At 35.3% G+C, this 21,431-nt stretch overlaps 1 long non-coding RNA gene across 1 annotated transcript in view; it reads left to right on the forward strand.

Moving 5' to 3' along the window:
- The first annotated feature begins 7,336 nt into the window (after positions 1-7,336).
- The window catches only part of LOC125098266 (uncharacterized), a 71,268-nt gene continuing 57,173 nt past the window's right edge, over positions 7,337-21,431 (forward strand). The window contains exons 1-2 of the long non-coding RNA XR_007126779.1: positions 7,337-7,553; positions 12,008-12,127. This is a non-coding gene — a long non-coding RNA (uncharacterized LOC125098266). The remainder of the gene's footprint in view (positions 7,554-12,007; positions 12,128-21,431) is intronic.

Raw genomic sequence — 21,431 nt, forward strand, 5'->3', positions numbered from 1 at the left:
TCTAACTGGTGTTAAGGTGGTATCTCAATGGGGTTTTGATTTGAATCTCCCTGATGGCTAGTGATGATGAACATTTTTTCATGTGTCTGATAGCCATTAGTATGTTTTCATTGGAAAAGTGTCTGTTCATGTCTTCTGCCCATTTTTTGACATGATTATCTGTTTTCTGTGTGTTGAGTTTGAGAAGTTCTTTATAGATCCTGGCAGTATTCAAATTGGCAATGAAGAAGTCAAACTCTCTTTGCAGATGACATGATACTTTATATGGAAAACCCAAAAGAATCCGCCCCCAAACTACTAGAAGTCATACAGCAATTTAGTTATGTGGCAGGATACAAAGTCAATGTACAGAAATCAGTTGCTTTCTTATACATTAAAAATGAAAATACAGAAAGGGAAATTAGAGAATCAATTCCATTTACTATAGCACCAAGAACCATAAGATACCTGGGAATAAACCTAACCAAAGAGGTAAAGGATCTGTACTCGAGGAACTATAGAACACTCATGAAAGAAATCGAAGAAGACACAAAAAGATAGAAGAGCATTCCATACTCTTGGAACGGAAGAATAAACATTATTAAAATGTCTATACTGCCTAGAGCTATCTATACTTTTAATGCCATTCTGGTCAAAATTCCACAGCATTTTTTAAAGAGCTGGAGCAATTTATCCTAAAATTTGTATGGAATCAGAAGAGACCTCGAATTGAGAAGGAAATATGAAAAAGAAAAACAAAACTGGAGGCATCACGTTACCTGATTTCAAGCTTAACTACAAAGCTGTGATCACTAAGACAGCATGGTACTGGCATAAAAACAGACATATAGACCAGTGGAACAGAGTACAGAGCCCAGATATGGACCCTCAACTCTATGGTGAAATAATCTTCGACAAAGCAGGAAAAAATATACAGTGGAAAAACGACAGTCTCTTCAATAAATGGTGCTGGGAAAACTGGACAGCTATATGTAGAAGAATGAAACTCGACCATTCTTTTACACCGTACACAAAGATAAACTCGAAATGGATAAAAGACCTCAATGTGAGGCAGGAATCCATCAGAATCCTAGAGGAGAACATAGGCAGTAACCTCTTCTATATCAGCCACAGCAACTTTCAAGATATGTCTCCAAAGGCAAAGGAAACAAAAGTGAAAATGAACTTTTGGTACTTCATCAAGATCAAAAGCTTCTTCACAGCAAAGGAAACACTCAACAAAACAAAGTGGCAACCCACGGAATGGGAGAATATATTTGCAAATGACAGTACAGACAAAAGGCTGATATCCAGGATCTATGAAGATATTTTTTTGACAAAATTTAGAGTTGGTATTGATGGAAAGTGTTAATTTTCAGATGACATATACCTTTGAAGAATGGAAGACAGCATCTGAGTGTGAAACGATTTTAAACTTTCTATCCCTACCTGACTCAGTAACTCTACGGAGCTGCCACAGAAAGGACATGACTCTAAAGGAGCTGACTCTGCTTGAGGCTGACATGAGGACACTGGCAGCAGGAGGACACATGCAGACTGCCCTGCCTGCCAGGGGTCATCAAGTCCTTCTCTGAAGCAGGAAGTGGGTAGCCCATATCCATGTCTACCACATCTTGGCATCTAACTATGTTAGGTTTTCTTAGTTGAGCTCTTTGCATTTGAGTTAACTCTTCGATTGTTCCCCTATCAATGCCTGATTCTATTTTTGATGTGGCTATTTTGTAGCAAAGTTTAGAATCTTCTAACAGAGCTACCTTGTCTAATATGGTTACTACCATTTTTATCAAGAAAATCCCAAATATGTATCCCCTCTTAAGAGTTAGGACTGAGGGAGAAGACGGCCAGGACATTCAACATGTCATTATTTCATAAATAAATTATGTCATACTATAAAGTTACCTGATAGTTTCCAACTACATTAAAACATTGGAGGAGAAGTTCTGTGTTTCCTGATCCCCATAATGACTAGCTTATTATCTCTGTCTGAGACTATATGTAGAGATCACCACTGTAAACTGATTTACTGAGATATTTTTGGAGTCTGGATACTAATAAAATAATAATTAACATTTAACAGATACTAATAATTCAGAAATTGAGTTTATAAACACTATCCAGCACTCACAAAAAATGTAGGGGTAATGATAATAAAATTAACATTTATTGGCATTCAATATGAACCAGACACAATATGAAATGTTTATATAGGATATCCCATTTAATATTCCTGGAAATTTTTGAATTAGGCATCAGTAATATTGTCTCCATTTAAAGGTGAATAGTTTAGAACTCAAAGAGAAGCACTTTGTACATAGCAAACAGTAGATGTGTGACTTAGAGCCAGAGACTTTAACCAGTACATTCTTTTATCTGAGGAAGACTATATATAGTTATAATCCTCACTCCCCAAGTGAGAAACCTACATTTTTCAGAGAAGTGTCTTAGACTACTTCCTAAATGCGGTGACTAGAAGTTTCAACAGTCGATTAGAATAAGATCAAGAAGAAGATGATGACGAAGTTGTTTCAATAATTGATGGTGGAACAGAGTAGTTTATTAAAATAATTACTAAGATTGTTAATAATAGTATTTGTAGATAATAGTATTTATAATGTTCATTTTAGCACTCTTAATGGGAAATATGAGTAAAAATTAAATACACTGAAAAATAATTAAGTGTATAATATACATATACTGTGCATATTATTTAGAAAACACTGTGTCCTTCACCTTTATGTTCAAAAATTTTCTACTGAAAGCAGCTTAATGTAATAATGTATATTTGGTTCAAGTCTTACCAGTTCCAAATTTCACCTCCAGAAACTAATATGAAAAACAATGAAAAGGTATTTAATGTGATTCTTCAGTCTGGAATAGGAGATACTCCCCTGTTTTTGTGTTTGTGTCTGTCCTTCACTGTGCAAATACTGAAAGAAAGAGAATGATCTCACTAGTTTTGGAAGTGATTTTCTTGCCTCTTCTCTGTAAAAGGTGAAGTGCCCTACCACTTGTTTTGCATCCTCAGTATTTCTCCAGCTGAAATTAGAAACTGGCTATCATATATGGAGGGAAAGGAAAGACCAAAGAAAGGGGCAGGCCACTCCAGATTTGTAGGTGGTAATAAGCAAGGTGGCTTAACTAGGTGCTTTGTCTTCCACTGCCTCAAGACCAATAGATCTCAGCACCAACCCACCAAAATCTTAAAAGTTTATGTAAAGAACTTAATGGGGTTCAGCCATTATACCATCCAGAGGGTCTCAGCAACACCTCACTCTCCTTCAAATAGCTCGGGTTATGGGAATGATGGGTGAATCATGCATTCCAAGGACAGGAGTGGGTGAGAAGCCTCCAATTTCTGGGTCCAGCTCAAGGATCAACCAGAGGCTACATCCTTTCAATGACCCCACCTACCACTACATACAGTTTTGCAAGAAACAATTGTCCTTTGCATGACCCTTAGAAAGTATGCCAGAATACCAAGTTCTTATATGCATAATCAAAGAAGTAATGAATCATAATTTATTCATAGGTTATTGAGCACTTGCTTTATCATGCATAAACATGAATATATAGAGTTTTTATTATGTAGTCCATATTTAAGAATTTGATTATTTATTATGTTTGAATATGTGATCAAACAGACATAATGTATTATTTTTGAAATAAAATAAAATGAAGTATTAAAGTTAATTCTTCTTATCTATTCATCTTATAAATTTTATAAAGTACCCAAAATTATGTATTAATTTAACCATTAAAGAAAGTGAAATGAAAATATGAAATGAAATGAAATGAAAATATGAAATAACTATGATTATATTTCACTTTATTTTCATTTTAAATGCTACCCATATCCTTTGTATGATCAATATAAGTTAGTAGCAAGGCTTCTAAGATATTAATTAACTTTCTGGGGATGAAATATGCTTATAGCAGTTTCCATTAAAATTATGTCTCATTGAATATCAATTGAATACAGCTAAAGTTGACTTCTATTCAAATGTCTAATGGGACATTATACCAAAATATTAACACAGATTTATGCATATTAAAAACATGCTGTGGTAGTGAGGTTGAATTGTAATGATATAAATATTCCTATTCATTCTAAAAATGTCCCAGGTGTCAGATAAAATAGAAAATTAAGTAAAATCCCTAGATAAGGAATTAATTGGTATACATTTCTAGATAAAATTCACATGAAACTGTACTATAGGAAAAAACAGTATGAGTTACTACCTTCACCTTAAATATTTGATGGGTTTCATTTTTAAAAGATTCTAAATGGTCATCATACATTGATATCAAGGTATTTCAGTTGCTTTAAGGCTAATAATGAGATAACATCTAGTTTCCTCTAAGATGTTGTTTATGATGCCTTAATTCTTATTCTTCAGTTATGTCTGGAAATATATTGATAGAACACCACCAACCTATTTTACAAACCTGGAAATATATTGGTTGCCATTTATTCTGAGGCATTATAACATCCATTTAAAGTCACTGGAAGATGTATCATTGTGATAGCTGTGTATATTCTTAAAGTATGACACAGTCAAAGTTTATACAAATTTCACCGGCTTTGACATCCTAAAATGTTTCCTTTTCTTTTTTTTCCCCCAAAGTCAGAGGTAGCCTATTAATAGAGTAGCTATTGGAATCACTGTGGTGCTTCTTTTCATATTTTCTCTTGAGAAAGTCCAGATAAAGCAATAAGTTCTACCTCTATGTTCTACCTCTAATAGTCTGGCATCCACAGAAAGGAAGATGTCAAGTATTTAATTCAGATGACTTTTCATACATGCTATATTATAAGTTATATTTTAATTAGAAAGACATATTGGAAAGACTATAAACTCCCTGTGTCTGATGGCAAAAAACTTATTAATTGGGCACTTTATAATCAAGATATTTCAGGAATCCTGCTGTCCTTGTTTGGGTTCCCCCAATAAAGGAAGGTTTGGGACAAGGATTCTTAGGCAGGTGTTTATTTTGACAAGTGATACTAAAGAACCAAAATGGAAGGAGTAGAAACATTGAAACAAAGAGGGACAGTTGTCTTAAGGAACATTACTGGTATATTCCTTTTATAGGCTGCTGGAATTTAGTTCCACTAGGAACTCCATGAGGGACCCTATAAAATGCATATCAGCCTGAGACATGAGAGAGGGTACTGTTTGCTTACCCAGGAAATGTCAACTGTTTCACAGTTATATATGTACAAGTGCCATCAGCTCAGAGGAGTAGGCCTTAACAGTCATCCAATGCAGCTGAGATAGATAAACACCATTCAGAAAGCAAGAGATGTGTTGTAGATCCACAGCAATGTGTGGTCATGTGGAAGCGGTCATGTGGCTAATTATATTTCTACCACTGGTTCCTGGACTAGTGTTCTAAGCCTCAGAAAACAACAGTGACTACCATAAGTATGAGCCCTTGATGCACATTTCCTCTCTTGCAGAATGTTTTTTTTGACACTGACACACTGATCTTTAATAGGCCATTCCAACATTCCACTGTGCTCCCAGATCAAATAGTACATGGTAGGACAAGTGGATCACGCAGTTATGTGCCCATGATTATGTATTTTTCTTACCATAAAGTGGGTCCTTTGGCCTGGGTTGACAACTGTGATATCTTGTAAGAGGTTGCGCCAGAAGAGAAACTGCAAACCTTAGTATCAAGACCAATGAGGAATAATCATTGTCCCTTCAGAGGTAGACATGATTCAATATAATCAATGTCCCATTACGTGTCTGGTTCTTTTTGAAGAAGAGTAGTATATTAAAGGCTGGATATTGGTCTCTGTTTTTGACAGGTCCGACCCTCAGAAAAGATAGTAACATGATGAGCCTTGATGAGAAGGAGCTAATAGATGCTAATGTACCTGCTACCATAGCCACTCCACTTATAAACCATTTGTGCAAATACCACGATAGTTGAGAAGAGACTGACTGACAACAATAGGATGAATCAATCTATCTACAACGATGTCAAGGAGCTCCCTTTTGGTGAATACACTCCAGTGTGAATTACTGTAAGACACAAAAATACCTAATACATTGTGACACTAAAATATCCACTCACTGTCTCTTGAAATTTTAATTTTATTTCTACCAGACCCCTAAATAACCATCCAGCCTATTTTCCCACTGCCTGGAAATAAGTGTTTAGTTATATATTAGGCTGTTTTTCACATAAAATATAAATAACTAAATGTTTAATGCTCACAGTTATGTCCTCTGAGAGAATTTCCTGATGCATTATTTAAGGCCACACCACAAGAGACTTGGAGTGCAATCCTAACCCCTTTTTTTAGTTTATACCAACATATCAAGCTGATAAACCAGTAAACCAGCTTATTCATCCACCATTATTTGGTTGAAAAAAACTCGACCCTAATCCATAGATGTGAGTTAAAGCAAAGGCTTCAATGTAACACAGATAGGCAACACATGTGTGACCATTCAGCTTACCAGAGCCCAAACTACACCTCACAATTTCCATCCTAAAGAAATTGCTTTGTACCCTCTGAACTTGAAATTTACTAGATCAGATAATACCCAAATCAGGAATGGTAGATTTGATTACAGTCATTGATAGCTCAGAGTGAACTCTTTAGTCCACTCTATGACTCACTCACTTGCTGGGATATCTTTCCAAACAGCAAGTCATGTTCTGCAGCAAAAGGCATGACTTTCCCCCAGAATCCTAGAGATCTGCACTTTTCTTTGTTTGATGCTATAATGCATTACCACAAATTCAGCAGTAAAGAAACACACATTTATTATCTACAGTTCTGTAGGTCTTAAGTCCAGGCTGGCTGGGTTTTATGTGAAGTACCTACAACGAAAATAAAGGTGTCAGCCACACAGAGTTTTTGACGAGAACATGGGGAAACATCTGCTTCCAAGCTCATTTAGATTACTGGCAAAATCCAAATCTTTGCTGTTAGAGTACTGAGGTCTTCATTCCTCCATGGTTATCAGCCATGGCTACTCTCAGCTCCTAGGACTGGTCTGCATTCTTTGCTACTTGGTATGCTCCATCTTCAAAGCCATCTATATGGAATCTCACTGATGTCAAATCCTCTCACATTTTTAATATCTCTCCCCAGAAAGACCTCCATTCCTTTTGGGATTCACCTCATTGGATCAGGCTCATCAAAGACAATCTTCTTATCTTAAAATAAAGTGATCTGGGACTGTACTATTCAGTAAAATACCTTTTAATATACATAATCATTAGTGTTACAGGGTGAGGGCCACTGAATTAGAATTAGAATTAGAATTATTAGAATTAGAATTAGAATCCTCCCTCCCACAATCTCCTCCTGGGCTTTTTAGACACTCTTCCCAAATCCATGGAGGTTTGCGAGTTGTTCCTTGGAACAATCTAAGTTGTTCTCTTGATAGTAGTACATGAATGATACAACCAACTGGCCTTGACTTTAAGATGATGTCTCAGCATGACCATACCACTGGATACATAAAAAATTCACAAGTATTTCAGGCCCCTGAAAACCTTTACAAGCATGGATACATCTTTGGCAGGTATACATCTTACTAAGGCATTCAAAGTAACTTGTTATTCTGTTTGCCAGGTTCAACTAGTATAACACCCCAGCATAATGTCCTATGAAATGCCAGTGTTAACATCCCTATAGACTAAACTGTGAGTGAAATTAGGAGCATGAATACAGCTCTGTGACAAATATGGACTGTTGTCCAACTCAAGTAAAACAGAAGAACTTTTGAATACTTTTCTCAAATTTTGAAGCCATGTTAGACCACTACCCACGCACCAAATTTTCCAAGTCCTCTGGAAGTCCCCTCACACAATTCTGCTCATTGTAGTTCAACCCCTTGATCCAGGAGCTCATCACATACATCTGGGATACAAATAAAAACAAGGGTTGTCATTCTATGTGACCTCAAATATTCATGTGCTTTTTGGAGTGTGTTATGTTTATGTCCAGTCAGTTGTGATTGGTCATTTCCCTAAATAGTGAAACAGTCTGTTACATTACTATTATCTTTCCAGAGTGTCAGAAATTGTTTCATCCAAGGGTAGATGTCTATATATCTGCTGATGTTGAAGTAGGAAAAGGGAAGAAGTTCATTGCCGCTTCCCATTTCTACACTCCTCCCCTCCTGGAAGTCTGGAGTTCCTGTTAAAAGCGATGATTGTGGTCTAGATACATCTTTCCCATCAGCATTCCAACTTGCAACAAACTCTGATTTGGTCCATCCATCACTATAAATGCCATCAGACAGTGTTAGTGAGCAAGCTGAACTGTGCTAGCTTTATTTGGCAGTGGCTGAAGGAACAGAAGTTCTATCACGTGAGCCAAAATTCAGTTTCTAGGACTCTGGTGTCCTCTTGACTTAGGAATGTGAAGGGTCCCCTCTCCGTTGAGCAAGCAACTGCCTGGGAGGTACCGTTGTCCTCAAGGCTTATTCCCTTATCTTAGCAGACTCAGAGAAGCCTGATGGCAGGGTGGCCAAAGGAATAGTGGTGATTTTTGTGTGTGTGTGTGTGTGTAGTGTTGTGTTCTGTTTTGTTTTAAGCAATTTTGAGACAAGATAAGCAATCCCCCTTCACTGCATGTTTGAGAACTCAGAGGCTATGTGCTATGGGGGTGAGAATGAATTGCCCAGAGCTCTAAAGGATAATGGTCCCCTAACAAAGGCCTTCCTCACACACTGTCTTCCTAATGATATTTTCCCCCTCCTCCTTTATCTTCCAGATGTTTCTTCCCTGAGAATTGTTTTAGCTTTCCGGTCATTATCCCATTTGCCCAGTCCTGACAATTGTATCCCTGTCAGTTCTTTCATAACCAGTCTGGGTTTTGTATCACCCACAGAGTTTCAGCTGCTGGCAAACTTCCCAGAAGTTTGGCCCAGAGCCAGCAAACATTAATCCTTCAGACATCCCTGCAATTTAGGAGGGGAACTTTTCTAATACGACAGGCTGTCCCCAAATGGAATCAGAGTCTAAGGAAGTATTTTTTGCTCCCTAAGGTCAGCAGCTCTCTGTTCTCCTTGTGATGGGTCAGTCTAGTGCTTTATTTAGAAGGGAGACTCCTACATAAACCATTTCCTACTGTTTGCCAGCATTCACAAGTTGAAATCCACATTTAAATTTCCAGAAATTCTTTTGGGTTTAGATCCTCTGACTTAAGGGATTAGTTGTCTTCATAGCATTGTCACATGTCTATTTGTTCTGAAAATTTTCCCAAAGATCCTGGTGTTCTCTACAATACTAGAATGCTTTAACACCCCCACTATATTTTTTTTCCTCTCTCTCTCTCCTTAGCCTTACTGTGGCTCACTGGGGACTAGAGACTCATGGAGGAAGTTAATAGACTGAATTATAGGCATGTTTCTCTCCCCCAAAACAAAGAAATGTACCTGGTTACTGGTTATTAGCAGCTTTCCATTCCAGTCTCTCATTTTAAGCTGAATGTACCTGATGAGGAAGCAGGAGGCTGGCTGAGGCAAGTTGGCACCTTGCACACCCTCTCCACCCGCTCCCCTCAGTAATAATGTGTGACATTCCTCAGCCACCCCTGGCTGCCCTAAAGGAAAAGCAAATAGTTAACTTGCAGAGATCACAATCCTGCAAGACAGGAGTCTCCCCTGGTTTACCAATGTCCTAGAGATTTACAACGAAGAAGCTATCTTAACAATAGCACAATTTCCAGAGGGAAATAACTCAGTTCCTCAAGCCCTAAATAAAGTTAAATTTCTTCTAAACCCAAATCTCACTAACAAAGACGCTTGATAGCAGAAATGTGAATAGCTTGCCAAAAGACAACATTGATCAAGCAGGAAGACCTCCAGTATCCCGGCTCCTTGTAGGCCCTCTTTAGCATATGAAAGCTCCATTGAAACCCCTCTTTTCCCTCACCTTCCCCCAACTGCAGGGTACATAACCTGCCATCCCTCACAACCTGGGGCAGCAGCTCTTTCTGCCCAGGGATCCTGTCCCCACGCTTTAATAAACCACCATTTTGCACCAAGATGTCTCAAGAATTCTTTCTTGGTCATCGGCTCTGGACCTCAGCCCACCGAACCTCACCTATGTTCTAGAACTTCATCAGTACCTTACAAGGATTCCTGAGCAATATGCTTCCTCCTGGATACTGCATTCATTCACGGTATGTTGTGTCTTATAACAACAATGTAATCACAACTGGCTCTGAGATACTAAATTTTCACTATTTGACCAGTCACAGCTTTAAAGGTTGGTAATATCAAGTAGTGTCATGAGTGTAGAAAATTAAGAACAGACCCTTACTCTTGATGTGATATATATTCATATATATATATATATGTGTGTGTATATATATATAGATATAGATATAATAAGTAATATAATATACACACATATGTATGTATCTCCTTGAGGGTGGGCAATTATACAGAAACTGCCAAAATTTAGTATATACTTATTTAATAATTCCTCTCTGAGTAAATACACCTAGGAAAAAATTCCATATATGGGCATAATATTCATGCACAAAGGTAAGGTTAAATGGTAGCCACTGCATACAACCTTTATTGAGCACTGACTAAATGCCAGAAACAATGCCATAATAAATAATAAATACCTAAATTTAAATAAATACCTAAATACCATAATAAATACCTAATTTTATTAATTTATTTACTCCTTGAAAATGAACTTATGAAAAAAGTACAATTATTGTATTTTATAGATGAAGAGACTAAGGGAAATTAATAAATTTGGTTAGACCATATAGGCAGTATGTATTAAGATTACAATTTCAAAGGAGACCCTCGATAGTTATATCATGAAATATAGAAAAACCAAAGGAAATAATAGCCAGACTGTATGAATTGACATTAAGAAGAACTCTAAGCGAAGTTAGAGAAGACAAATATCATATAATCTCGCATATACATGGAATCTAAAAATGACCAGCCAACTAAAAACTGAACTCACAGATATAGAGAACAGACTGGTGGTTGCCAGAGTGGAATGAGGGGATGATGGTGATCAAAAGATAGAAACTTCTGGTTTAAAATAAATAAATAAGCTTGGGGAATGTAATATATAGCATGTGCCTACAGTTAATAATACTGTATTGCATATTTGAAAGTTGTTAAAGGATTTTGTCTTTTTTATTACCTAAGAGATTTTATCTTGAAAGTTCTTGTCACCAAAAAAAAAAAAGTGACTATGTATGGTGATACGTGTGAACTAGACTTACTGTGGTGATCATTCTGCAATATATACAAACACTGAATCATGTTGTACACCTGAAACTAATATGTCAATTATAGCTCAATAAAAAAACCTATTGCAGGGGCAATATAAAAACTTTATTCAACAAACTTATTTGTGGTTAAAACCACTGAGCAATGAGTATGTCAAAAAATTGTAAAAAGAAAAAGAAGAGAAAAGTGCAGGAAAAAAAAGTAGAATTGTTATTACTAAAAATCCACAAAAATATCCTCAACTAAATTTTAAGAGAATTTCCAGATATGCTAGTGTTATTCCTGGACAAACTCCTGGTCTGCATTATTTTGCAGAAGAAATTCTGCTTATTCTGCTCATTCCACCCAAGGGAACAGAGAGCTGGTACTGACACATGACAGCTGGCATCACTGAATTCATGCATCTCAATTCTATGAGCTCCCTGATGTTTCCATTAAACATTTTTACTGTTCAAAATAATCTGAGGTTCTTCTCTTCTTTACTTTTGTTCTTCCTCCTCTTTCCACTAGTTGCAGAAAAACAGATTCTAGTAATACGTTGTCAATAGCAAAGTGATTTGGTCATAAACTTTTATAACAAAGCAATAATTCTAGAGATGGAAAATGATAGTAAATGACATATTTCTCCTCCTGTAAACAAGAGGACAGATAACGTATTCTGCTATGTCCTTTACTATAAAGTACCCAAGTATCATTGTCTTCAAGAGTGAGAATATAATCACAAATCCAGCTGACACAATGAATGCAATTCTGTTTTTTAGGCAAACTGCATAACAATGCCCCTTTGTCAGAATCCATGGAGCCACCACTGAACAGCAAATTCTTTTCCCAAGGGTGTCTCAAAAAAGAAGATTCAGACGTCCTTGGAAGAGAGGGATGCAGTAAGTAATTTTTCTCGTAGCTATGAAACTCATGTAAATATCTTTATGTAAATAGCCTAGTCAATCATAACTTTGACAAAAGATTTTAAAAAATAAAACAAAACCCCATTTAGAAGATAGTAAAATAAGAGACTTTGTTAAATCCTGAGGGTAAAGTTAGGATGGAAAAAATTCATCTCTAAAAGAAAAAGAAAGTAAAAAGAGGTATTTGTAAAAGAAATTTAACAATGTGAGGGAAAATATTGCTTAAATTGTTGAGAAGTAAAATATTCAGAAAAGCACAAAGAATAGTAAAACAAAATTAAGAATAAAAAGATTTCCTAAATGAAAGTTGATCAAATAACAAAGAGGAGGGAAAAATTAAAGACTGAAATATTTTTACAGAGACAATTATATTAAAAGTTAAGATATTAACATTCTCCATGAACACTGATACTATGTAAAATAATGACACTTAAGAACAAAGAAGAAAAATACTGAATTTAGATGATTAGGAATATAATCATATAATTAGGAAAATGTTTGAAATAGGAGTAAAATGCATCCTTACTTTGATTTGTTGAAAAAATAAAAGCAAAAGGCACATAATAAGTTTGACTCCAGTACTTTTTTCATATTAATAGTTTTGTACACTATTTGATCTATATTTATGGCTTTGGTTTCTTATTTAAGCCAAATATAAATAAGGAAAACAAAGAAAATTGTAAATATTCATATCTGGTATACCATTTCCTTCAAAACATAAATGAAGGATAGACTATTGTAGCAAAGGTAACTGAGTGTTCCAGCACCTTATGGACAGGGGTTATTGAGAATGAACTAAACCCAGTGTTTGATCTTACTATAGGAACAGACGCTACTAGGTCTGAATCCCTCTACGAAAAGAACAGTAAGTAGGTAATAATATTTATATTCAACAGGAGCTAATACTGTGGACTGCATCATGTGAAACATAACTAAATTTCTTTGAAGAGACAGGAATAATATATTTCAATAAAAAACAACAGGAGAATGACATCAACAAGATGACAACATGTTCCTGTCTTTTCTTCCCCTCAAAAGAATAATGCTAATATCTATTCAAGAATAAGACACCATGAGAGAATCCTAGAATACAGGTATGAGGCTGAAGTACTCCTTCTCTGCACCACAGCAACCAAGACAGACTTCATTAGAAGAGTAAAGAAGGTGGCTATCCATTGACTGCACTGTCCCTTTCCCAGACCTGCACAGCACCAAATGGAGAGATCTCCCCTGAACCACTGGTTCCTCCAGTGGGGAAAGAGAACCCAGAAGTACTGGGGATCATTTTATAGGATCCCCTACTTTGATCTAGTACCACACAGACTGTAGGGGAATCTGTGGGGTTCAACTGCTGGGAATCTTTAAAGACTTAAAGGTAAGACTTTAAACCATGAAACTCCTAGAAGCAAACAGCAACAAACGTATGTGACATGAATATTCACAACCATTTTTTGGGAAATGACACCTAAAGCAAATGCTACAAAATAAAAAAAATAAGCACATGAGACTATATCGAACTGAAAAGATTCTGCACAGCCAAAAGAAACCACCAACGAAGTGAAAATACAATTGACAGAATGGAAAAAAAAATGTCTGTAAGCCATATATCTAATAAAGGGTTAATATAACTCAACAAAAACAAAACAAAACAAAAACCCCCACAAATATCTCAATTAAAAAATGGACAAAAGACCTAAGTGAACATTTTTCTAAGGACAATATAAAAATGTCAAAAGGTACATGAAAAACTGTTAAACATCACTATTTATTAGGAAATGCAAATTAAAACCACAATGAGATATTACTTCACAACAGTTAGAATGGACAAAATCAAAAAAAGATAAGACATAACAAATGCTGGTGTGGATGTAGTGAGGGGAACACTTGTGCACTGTCAGTGGGTTTGAAAGTTGGAACAGCTATTATGGAAAATAATACAGAGATCCCCCCCCACACACCCAAAATTAAAAATACAACTACCATATGATCCAGGAATTCCACTTCTGGGACTGTATCAAAAAGTTAAAATTTGAAAAGATATCTGTACCCTCATGTTAATAGCAGTGTTATCTACAATAGCTAAGATACAGAAACAACCTAAGGGTCTATCAATAGATGAATAGATAAAGAAGTTGTGGTATATGGTCAATTAATCATCAACAAAGGAAGAAAGATTATGCAATGGAACAAAGACAGTCCCTTCAACAAAGGGTATTGGGAAAACTGGGCAACTACATGAAAAAGAATGAAACTGAACCAATTTTTGTCACAATACACAAAAATAAACTCAAAATGGATTAAAAACCTAAATGTGAGGGAAAAAAAAAACAAAACATAAAAATCCTAAAAGAGGGATGCCTGGGTGGCTCAGTAGGTGAAGTGTCTGCCTTTGTCTCAGGTAAGCATCTCATACTCCTTGGATCATGCTGGAGCCAGGCTCCTTGTTCAGTGGGGAGTTGGCTTCTTCCTTTGCCCTTACCCCAGCTCCCTGCTCATACTTGCTATGAGGCTCACTAGCTCTCTCTCTCACTCCCTTGCTCTCTCCAACAAAAGAATAAATAAATAAATTTTAAAAATTTTAAAAATTAAAAAAATCCTAGAAGAGAGTACAGGCTATAATGTCTTTGATCCTGGTCCCAGCAACATTTTTCCAGATATGTTTCCTAATGAAGGGAAACAAAAACAAAAATAAACTATGGGACTATATCAAAATAAAAAGTTCCTGGAGAACAAAGGAAACAATCAACAAAACTAAAAGGCAACCTACTGAGTTGGAGAAGTTACTTGCAAATGACATATCAGATAAAGGGTTAGTATCCAAAATCTAAAAAGAACTTAAAAACTCAACACCCAAAAAACAAAATATCCAATTAAAAAATGGGCAGAAGACATGAACAGACATTTCACCAAAGAAGGCATACAAATGGCCAACACACACATGAGAAGATGTTCAACATCACTCATTATCAGGGAAATACAAATCAAATCTATAATGAGATATCACTCCACACCTGTCAGAATGGCTAAAATCAAAAACTCCAGAAACAACAAGTGTTGGTGAGGGTATAGAGAAGAAGAAACACCCATGCACTCACTATTGGTGGGAATACAAACTGGTTCAGCCAATCTGGAAAATAGCATGAAGTACCCTCAAAAAGTTAAAAATATAAATACCCTACAATCCAGGAATTGCATTACTGGGTATTTACCCCAAAATACAAAAACACTAATTCAAAAATATGCAGGCACCCCTATGTTTATTATAGCATTATTTATAATAGCCAAATTATGGAAGTAGCCTGTGTCCATCGATACATAAATAGATAAAGAAGATGTGGCATACATATACACACAATGGAATATTATTCAGCCATAAAAAGAATAAAATCTTGCCATTTGCAAAAATAAGGATGGAGATAGAGAGTATCCTGCTTAGCAAAATAAGTCAGTCAGAGAAAGACCAATACCATATAATTTCACTTACATGTGGAATTTAAAAAACAAAACAAATGAACAAAGGAACAGAGAAAAAGAGACAAATCAAGAAACAGACTCTTAACTATGATGGTTACCAGAGGGAAGGTGGGGATATAGATGGTAAAATAGGTGATGGGGATTAGTAAGCTTATCATGATGAGCCACAAGTAATGTATAGAACTGTTGAACCACTATATCGTACACTTGAAACTAATATAACTGTATGTTAATAATACTGGAACTGAAATTAAAAACTTAAAAGAATTAAAAAGAAACTTAAAAAACTTAAAACTTAAAAAACTTAAAAGAAAACTAAAAGAAGTGTGGTATATATATGGAATGAAATATTATTCAACTATAAAAATGGGAAATCCTACCATTTGCAATAAAATGAATGGTCATTAAAAGCATTATGCTAAGTGAAATAAGTCAGATAGAGAAAGACAAATACTCTATGAGATCACTTGTATGTAGAAACTTAAAAAAAAAAAAAAAGAAAAGAAAAAAGTCATAGAAAAAGATATCAGACTCAGGGTTCCCAAAGGAATGGGGTAGAAGGAGGGAGAACTGGAATAAAGTGGTCAAAATGTACCAACTTCCAGTTAGAAGATAAATAAGCACTAGGATGTAATATAATGTACAGCATGATGACTATAGCTAACATGCTATAATACATAGGAAGCCATTAAGAGAATATATCCTGAGTTCTCATCACAAGGAGAACAGTTTTTTTTTTCTTTATTTTCTTCTTTCCTTTTTATTGTGTCTATATAAAAAGATGGATATTAGCTGAACCTATTGTGGGAATCATTTCACAATATATGTAAATCAAACAATCATGCTGTATGCCTTATACAATGACATATGAGAATTATTTCTCATCAAAACTGGAAAAAACAGACATAAACATCTAGTTATAAGATGAATAAATTCTGGAGATCTAGTGTATAGCACAGTGACATAATTAATTTGCATTGTATGCTTGAAATTTGCTGAGAGTGGATTAAGTATTTTTGTTTTAAAAAGCTAACAATATAAGATGAAGGATGGGTTAATTAGCTTGATTTTGGTAATTATTCCACTATATATGCACATATGGTAATTATTCACCATATATATAATAATTATTTCATATATTTATTTCATACCTTTATTCCATATACATTATTTATCGGTTATACCTCAGTAAATCCGGGAAAAAACAACAGCATGGATTTGGAAACCCAAAGTCCATAGTATTGGGGTTATTAAGAAAGATTAAATAAGAGTTGTGCCACATTAAAAAGATTGCAAGGAGATTTCAGACAAATGTAGCTGTCAACCCATGCATCCTTTCTCTCCATAACCGAGGAGAATTATAAAATCAAAATATCTAAAACCTCCAGGAATTTTCAAATTTAAAAGAAGACCATAGGATCACTGAAGCTATGTCCTCATTGTTTTCTTACAAATTTACCAAAGTCAAAAATATTAGGCAGCACAAGAAAGTTATTTTAAAAGAATGATTAAAAATTTGGAACAGGAGTGTTGATTTTAGGCTGAATTTAAGACATCCTAGTGGAAATATTGACTATGAACCAGAATACATACATCTAGAATTATAGGAAGTCAGTGGAGTTGTTACCATATTGGTGCTATTTGAAGTGAAAAAGACTGTAGTGGAAAGAAAAAAGATTCTGTAGCCTAATCTCTACAGATTTCAACATTTATAGGTCTAACAGAGATCTAAAAATGGGAGGAAAATTAAGACTTATAACTTGTCAAGCAATGTGTTAAGGTATCCTTAAATGTCTTTGATTGTACCACTTGGATTATTTAAGTAAGTGTGATTGCTATTCATTCATTCATTCATTCATATCAAGTATTATTTCCACCCAGTACACATAGGTTTTCTTATCCCTAATAGCCTTTACATAATTTTCTTTTTAGTTCTGCCTTAGGCTTGCTTCAGTATCATGTGGAATATATGGATTTAAGTTGTGACAATAATCTTCAATTATTTTGATGCCTTATAGGTGACCTTTTCTCTTTTTGGTCATAACGAGTTTTTGAAAGGCTAAAGACTAAAAAGAAATAGGAAAATATGTTCTCCCGTTTGTTTTTGCTGGATGATTTTAAACAGAATAATTGGATAAATTCTACTTTTTGGAGTATTGTTTAAAATTTAATACATTGAATAATATTGGTTAATAATGAAACATTTAAATAAGAAGTTTTTCTGCTCGCCTCATTTTTAAAACATCCTGGTTAAGGCTGTTTTGGGTTATATTCAATGTAATAACTATAGGAATATCTTGGTATTATTTGCTTTTTTAAATTGCACTAATAGATATTAAGTATTAAAGTATACAAAAGTACTGATTTGAAAGGGCACATGCACCCTAATGTGTATAGCAGCATTATCAACAACAGCCAAATTATAGAAAGAGCTCAAATGTCTATAGACTGATGAATGGATAAGAAGAAATGATAAAGCACACACACACACACACACACACACATACACACAGAGAGAGAGACAGAGAGAGGAATACTACTCAGCAATGAAAAAGAATGAAATCTTACCATCTGCAATGACATAGATGGAGCTAGAATGATACTAAGAAAAAAAGTCAGAGAAAGAAAAATACCATATGATATCACTCACATGTGGAATTTCAGAAGGAAAACTGATGACCATAGGGGAAGGAAAAAAAAGAGGGGGGAAAACCATAAGAGACTCTTAACTATAGAGAACAAACTGAGGTTGATAGAGGGGAAGCAGTGGGAGATGGGCTAAATGGGTGATGGGCATTAGGAGGGTATTTGTTGTGATGTGCACTGAGTATTATATATTATATGTAAGTGATGAATCACTAGATTATTCACCTGAAAACAATATTACATTATATGTTAAGTAACTAGAATTTGTTTTTTTGTTTTGTTTTGTTTTGGGTTTTTTGTTTGTTTGTTTGTTTGTTTGTTTGATTTAAGATTTATTTATTTGACAGACAGAGTTCACAAGCAGGCAGAGAGGCAGGCAGAGAGAGAGAGGGAAGCAGGCTCCCCGCCAAGCAGAGAGCCTGATGCGGGCTTGATTCCAGGACCTTGGGATCATGACCTGAGCCAAAACAGAGGCTTTAACCCACTGAGCCACCCAGATGCCCCTAGAATTCGTTTTTTTAAAAGATTTTATTTATTTATTTTTGTGTGTGTATGAGTGAGAGACAAAGCACAAGCAGCGGGAGCAGGAGGCAGAGGGAGAAGCAGGCTTCCTGCTGAGCAAGGAGCCTGATGCAGGACTCAATCCCAGAGCCCTGGATTATGACCTGAGCCAAAGGCAGACACTTAACTGACTGAGCCACCCAAGCATCTCTAACTAACTAGAATTTAAATAAGGCTTGAAACAAACAAAAATTAAGAAATAATATATACATACATACATACACACACACACACACACACACACACACACACACAATTGAATTCAGTGTGGAAAGGAAGAGATTTAAACAAGAAGCCTATAACTTCCATATTTCTTTAGCTGCAGAAAACTTAAATTGGGATAAGTGAGTATTTGGAAGCACTATAAAAAAACACACATTTTCTTGTGGTAAAATTGTTATACAAAAAATTGCACACATTTTGAGTACATCATGAGTTCTGACAAACTTAAAAGTTTTGACAAACCTGCACCACACCAAGATAAAGAATATTTCCTCAATCCCTGAAGATCCCTAGCACTATTCTGTCACCAATTTTCCTCTCCACACCATCCACTGACAACCACTGATCTTTTTTCTGTGATTATAGATTAAATTGAGTATTTTAGAAATATAAACTCAGTACATAATCTTCATTACCTAGTTGCTTTCCCTCAGTATAGGATTTTGAAAATCATCCATACTTTTGTTTTATTTAATTTATGTAGTTGCATGTATCAGCAGTTGCTTCCCTTTTATTGCTAAATAATATATGGCTATATTACACTTTACCTACTCGCTTATGGGCATTTGAGTTGTTTCCAGATTTGGGGTATTAGAATAAAATATATACATTTATATATGAGCCTTTGTATGGAAATTTACTTTCCTTTGGGTAGTTAGCTAGCTGTGGAAAGCTGGGTTATATGTAGGTGAATATTTAACTATTTAAGAAACTGCCAGAGGTGCCTGGGTGGCACTGTTGGTTAAACTGCCAACTCTTGGTTTCAGCGCAGGTTGTGATCTCAGGTCCTGATTTCAGGGTCCTTGAAATCTAGCAGGCATTGTCTCCTCGCTCAGCAGGATATAAGCTTGGGTTTCTCTCAACTTGGGTTTCTCTCTCCTGCTCCCTCTGTTTCTGCCTCTCGCCACTGTGCTCACTCTCTCTCTCTCAAATAAATAAATTAAATAAATAAATCTTAAAAAAGAGAGAGAGAGAAAGAAGGAAACTCCTGAATATTTTTCCAGAGTAATTATACTATTTCGTACTAAACATTTTATATGTGTTACAAATAAATTCTCTTTTTCTATTGCTGGCATTTTCATTTTTTAAAGATGCTTTTTGAACACCAAAATTTAAAAAATACTTGTCATGAAATTCAATGTACTGACTTTAAATAATAGTTCACCTGTTTTGTTTTGTGTCTAAGAAAGCTTTGTCTATCCCAATGTAGCAAAAATGACCACTCATTTTTCTTCTAAAAGACTTATACTTTCAGGTTCTTTTAGGTTTTACACGTAAGCTGATGATCCATTTTAAGTTAATGTTTTGTTTATAATGTGAGGTAAGGGTTTATATTTACATTGAATAGAATTTATACATTGAAGAACTTTGGCAACTTTTTCAAAATTAATTGACAATATAACATGTGAGTCTATTTCTGGATCTTTTCCTGTTCTGCTCATGTCTACATTTCAGCACTACCAAACTGTCTTGATTACTATAGCTGTAGACAGCTTTTGCCACCATAGTAAAACTGAAACTACCAAGACTACACTCACACCCCAATTTAGATATACTCATCATCATTCTTTAAGTGCAATTAACTTGGAATGTGTATGTACACAGTTATGGGAGATGAATGAGAAGTAATGTAAATCTTCTTATTATCCAATCCCTAAAATTTTCTAATCCTTAACCCTAACTTTTAATTTATGTTTCATCTAGAGATTCAGAAATAAGATTATATTTTCTCAAATCCTGTCTGCTTTTCATTCTGGTATCTCCACTGTCTTAAGGCCTCAGTAATTTTTTCTATATCATGAAAAAATTTCTTGTATATTACTTAATATCATCTCTGAACTAAACTCCATCTTCTTCCTAGGACATGACCATGATTTACCACACCAATTTTAGTTATAATCTGAGTGAGAATAATAATTATTCAGATAAATTCTCTCATTGCAATGGTGAGAAAACTGAAGCCAATTCACATTCATCCTTCATTTATTTAGTTCATATTTATTGAAATCACCATTCTCATAAGGCACTATGCTTACCACTACAAGGAGGGGTCATGACCAGATGGGAAACAACTGCTTTGTGGTGGAGATTTCACATTTAAGACATTTAGAAATACCCAAATGACAATGTAAAGTAAGGAGTAAAAGAGGCATTTGTGCTAGAGATGTTTAAACAGAAAATAAAATTGTAAGGACCTACTTAGCCAGAGGGAGCCGTTTTGTATTTACGTGGTGAACTTAGATTGACCCTGCCCCTCCCAGAGGAACTTACTTGCAAAGCCTAGATACAAGGGCGGGACAGGCCAGGTGGAGACATCCAATCAGTGGGACATGCATATATCTACTAGGTAAACTGAAATTCAATTGGCCACCCGTAG

This window comes from Lutra lutra, chromosome 4, assembly GCF_902655055.1.
Source record: "Lutra lutra chromosome 4, mLutLut1.2, whole genome shotgun sequence".
In the NCBI taxonomy this organism is placed as follows: Eukaryota; Metazoa; Chordata; class Mammalia; order Carnivora; family Mustelidae; genus Lutra; species Lutra lutra.